Source organism: Lactuca saligna, chromosome 4 (genome assembly GCF_052625555.1).
Source record: "Lactuca saligna cultivar CGN05327 chromosome 4, ASM5262555v1, whole genome shotgun sequence".
NCBI lineage: Eukaryota > Viridiplantae > Streptophyta > Magnoliopsida > Asterales > Asteraceae > Lactuca > Lactuca saligna.
In genome coordinates, this window is record NC_136420.1 from 164094979 (window position 1) to 164099983 (window position 5005).

Sequence of the window (5005 nt, forward strand, 5' to 3'; positions counted from 1 at the left end):
GGTAACCTGGAGAATTTTGCCTTAACACAAGAATCACCAAGCGTATTGTTTGTAGAAGAATAATCATTCTTAACAAAATATGGATGATAAATCTGTTGGGTTTTGAGCATTCTAACACTCCTAAGTGTACATGCAACCCTAAATACCTTGGATCTATGTTTTCTATATTATACATGCGAATAAGAACATCCAAGGTATTATCCTAATCTAGCATACAAAACAATGAGTGTAACAGGATAGAATACATACCTCTTTGATGTAGAAAGTCTTCATGAAGCTTGAGTGCCTAGCCCCAATAGTGTGGAAGCCTCAAATGGAATCACAATCATCAAAACACTTAGAATAACTTGAGAGAGTTCTACACTTCATGAAATCGGCTAGCCCTTTTCTTCACTTTCTAATGTGATTCTAGTGGCCGATTTTGTCAAGAATAAGATCTTTATATAGTGTTACAATTAGGGTAAATCCTTAATTGTCATGGCTTTCCATTTCCTTGGATCCATGGGTTCAAATACACCATGGAGCATCCATGGACCATCCTATAGGTTTTAGCCCAACTTGATTATCCATGGAGCATTAGCCCGCTATATAAGTATGGATGATTTACACAATCAACTCATATATTTAATTAGTCTTCTTTTGATCACTTAATTAATCCTAGATTAATTCTTGATCAATACTAATTAAATAATCTTATTATTCTTATTATTAATATACTAGAACTTATAATATATTAATAACCATAAGTGTCTTATTTCTCTCATTATAGTCTATCCAAGTGCATGATGGTATGCAACCCAAATGGACCATGTCGGGTCGGGTCAAGTCTTACCAATTATAGTTATGGACTTAGACATTAATCCAACAGTCTCCCACTTGGATAAGTCTAAAACAATTATTGCGTATGACTTCAGGAACCAACTGGCAATCGTAGCACTCAAAAGCTTTTGTCGAACTCTGACCTTGTAGATGAACTTTGACCTTGTCAATGACTTGTCCATTAGATAAGGGATCATATAATCCTCTGCTCTCATGATATCAGTCGGACAAATACATGGAACAACGTCGTACTTATTATCCAACAGTTTGTTTCCCGATTTCCGATTTTTTTGACAAAGAACTTAATCGAACACATCAATTTAGTTCTGAACGGCCGGTACATAGGTCACAACAAAATCATCGAGGGGCCCAGATATCGCTTCTGTTTCTAGATGGAACAGATAAACTTCGACTCATATACTTGTTCTACTACTTGTTGAATTGTACACAAAGGCACGTTTTATAACATCAAGTTACTGATGCGTTTACGTACAATCAATGCACAACCAAATCATAGGTAACAATTCATATCTCTAGGTTTGAAGATTTATATAATATTACCGTCTCACGATCACTCGAGATAAATTCCATTAAGTGATAAAAGTGAGCGTGGGTTTACTCCAATACTCATAACTTATGAGCACTCATGAATGTTGTAGCAACCATTGCTATGACTAAACCCATTTAGCCATCTACAAACCCGATTCATGACAGACTTGATTCATACCTACTTCCAACATATGAACGACTGTGGAGTGTTTAAATAACTTAGTCATTCGAATAGAATAACCTAGCTATTTTGGAAGTCAAAACATGCAAAGTGAAACACAACAATAATCGAATCCAATATGGTCTCAGAACCCTTTTGAATATAAATAAAACCACCTTTTATTTATCACCATATTGATTACACATTATTCAATGTTTCAAATAATCAACTTAAGATTTGAATAAAAACAATAGTCGTCCCATGCTCCTAGCATGTACACTTTGTTTTTCTAAACAATAGTTATGCCATACTTCAAGTATGCACACTATGTTTGGCTATGATCTTTACTTTGTGAAGTAGATCGATTCAACATGATTCCAATGTTGCTCATTTCACAAACCCAAACCCTTATTGTAAATGTGAGAATCCATGATTCCTATCATTTACCAAAAAATCTGTTAGATTTTAAACTTTTATGCAATGTTCCTCTTGTAATGATTATTCACAAAGTCACCAGAACCTTGTCACCAGTCATTATAGAGTATTCCAAAGAAGGTTAACCTCTATGGAACGGAAGTCTCATATTCAAAGTACATTGCTTTGAACATCCTTCTTGCATTAAGGTTTTCTAATCTTACATAGATTAAATAACTTCCACCTATGGAGACATTTCCATAGTCCCTTTTTGACTATCACTTCTGAACAAGAGTTGCCTCCTCACAGATTATGTCAATATGGTCCTTCCAGAATTATCACTATACTTCCAATTGTCCTTGAGAAACCAATCTTTGGTAAACCTTAGATTAACCTCGACAATTGTTTAATCCTTTTAGTCATATCTAGTTCTAAACCTTTTCCCTTCTTAATACCTCAGGCATTTGGAAACTTTTAGAAAGGATGGATATTATAGCACATGCAATCGATCCTATATCTGAAGCATATGGGACATGATTCATGATGTTTGACATAAAGACATGATACTAGACCAGTCTTTTGCTACAATATTTTTTATTTGCCATGTTTTCAAAATTTAACTATGAAGAGGGATGTCGTAATCATAATCGAATTTTGAAAATGCAATATATATAGAATTTATTCAAGTTGAACCATTCCAACACAAAATTCATATATATTGTTGACTAAAGATGATTAAAATCTCAATCTAAGCTTTAGAATTGACATGAAGTATAATTTCCTCTCCCTTAATCATAGCAAAACAACTTTTCAACCCCTGCAACTTCATGAATTGAAACTTTGTTTTCTATAATTAACATTGCTAGCTTGCAATACTAATCATAATAATCATGCTCCCACTAACATGATGATTATCAGCATAACACTTATGCTCCCACTAGCTCTGACATATTTTCAGAAATCTACTGGACTTCTGAAATTTAGATTCATACATCCTTTCTTAGATAGCTCACATGTGTGTCTAAACAATTTCCAGAACTAAGAAAGGGGATGCTGTAATCATAGTCTCAATTGCTTAGGCATTTGCCATTTCTCACAAGTCCATGTTAGTGTGCTGGTTAACCACACGCGCTCCACTAACAACTATTGAAAATGCAAATAACACAATTGATATCTACGTAAAATCTACTTAGTGAAAGCGTTTCCTCACCATCATTTTCATGAATCGGAGAGAAACCTTATGACACTTAGATTTTATAGTGTATGAGTTCCTATCCATGTGAATTTGTTAAAACCATAATCACAAGATAAGGTTAGTGACAAATTTAGCCTTACATGGATTAAACTTGTTCAATCTTAGTTTCTTATCACCTTGGTAGCACAAGGCCCACCAATGCTTCCAAGTTGAACTCTGATAACTCACATGCAAATTCAACTTATTTGAAGTAGGTATATAAATAAGAATTATGTCAACACGATAGGTTGCAAACCTTAAGTCCTATGCCAGTGATAAATTATAGGTTTTACTCTTGATTAAATCTTGAAACTCTTTCAGGATCTTTAAGGCTCCCACTATCCTCTTGACATATAAGTTTCCCCAGTCAAGAACCATTCCTTGACAAAAACAAATATTCAAGGGATAGTGCGGATTCTTATCAAGACTAACACTGCACACAATTGGTCTTGGTTGGTCTTTGTCTCATCCAAGACATCAAAACTTACCAATCTCAAATGTACAAGATTAGAAAACATTTTACTCTTACATTTGACTAGTGTTAATAGATCTTCCTTTATGTCACTCAAGGTTACAATCTTGGAGTATGACTCTAAAAATTGTTTTGGAACGAAGTATGACTCATCTTCTTGATTTAACCACTTCAACAATTCATAGATCCTCTTCTTTGCTATCAGAATGCACTTAGAGGATGAATTGTGATTAGGTTTCTAAATCATTAAGATGATCATAAAAACTGATACTAAAGTACTCTCCCATCTTTTCAGATTTGAGAAACTTTTATCCTTCTGTCTAATTTGATTCTTCTTATTCGCTCTGCCATACATTGGAACCTTTTTCCAATGTCTCAGAGTTACACTTAAGCTTGTAAGTATAATCCTATTTACTGAGCTTCAGTAAACTATGACGAATAGTCTTATCAATCTTTTGTGGTGGACTTAATCAGTGCACAAGACTATGTACTCGATCCCTTAGTCCATTACTTGACTCACACATCCATGTGAACAAGTAATTAGTCTTAATTTTCCAATACTTGAAAGTTCTCATTCATCATGCTATACCACGTGCATGATTCCAAGTTTTTGTCCAATTGAAACTTAGGTGATGAAAAACTTTCTTCATTTGGTAAATTCAGACACTACCACAAATGAAAGAATCAAATCCACTTTCCAATATTGCTATTACTGGAAACATATAAGCAACAATTTTCCACAGATGCCATTGTAAGGATATTTTTTAAAATAAACAAAATTAAAACCCCTTTTTTTCTTTTATTTTAAAACTTTGCGGAAAAACTTATGCTTACAATCCACATGAAATCCTTGTTGTTATCTATTCAAGGGCAATATATTATAACTCTTAAGCAACAGCTCAAAATTCTGATTACCGAACCATGCGATCGAAACCCATCTTCGCAATCAAAATCAGCATATACTTCTTTAAGCTTCCTATCTTTTCTTTGATTCTTAAAAGACATCAGCATGTGACCTATTCACATTATGTAATAAGAATCTCCAAATAGAAACTTAGCAGAGTTAGATAGTGGACTTTACCTGAAGTAGAGTCAAACTTATCGACTTTAACATCCTTAGGTAAACTATGGCAGCTTTGCAACCAATGCCCCTTTCTTTGGCAATATAAACATATGGACCCTTGGATAATGGTACACGGGACTATCACCAACTTAGTTTTTCTCTTTACCATTTGGTCAACCGAGTTGACTATGGCCGGTCCCTTTCCATTGGGAAGAGAATGCTTTTCTGGATTTCCTGTGTCACTATTGTCAATGTCCATCAAGTTTTGAGGAAGTTGATCTTAACAAATAGATA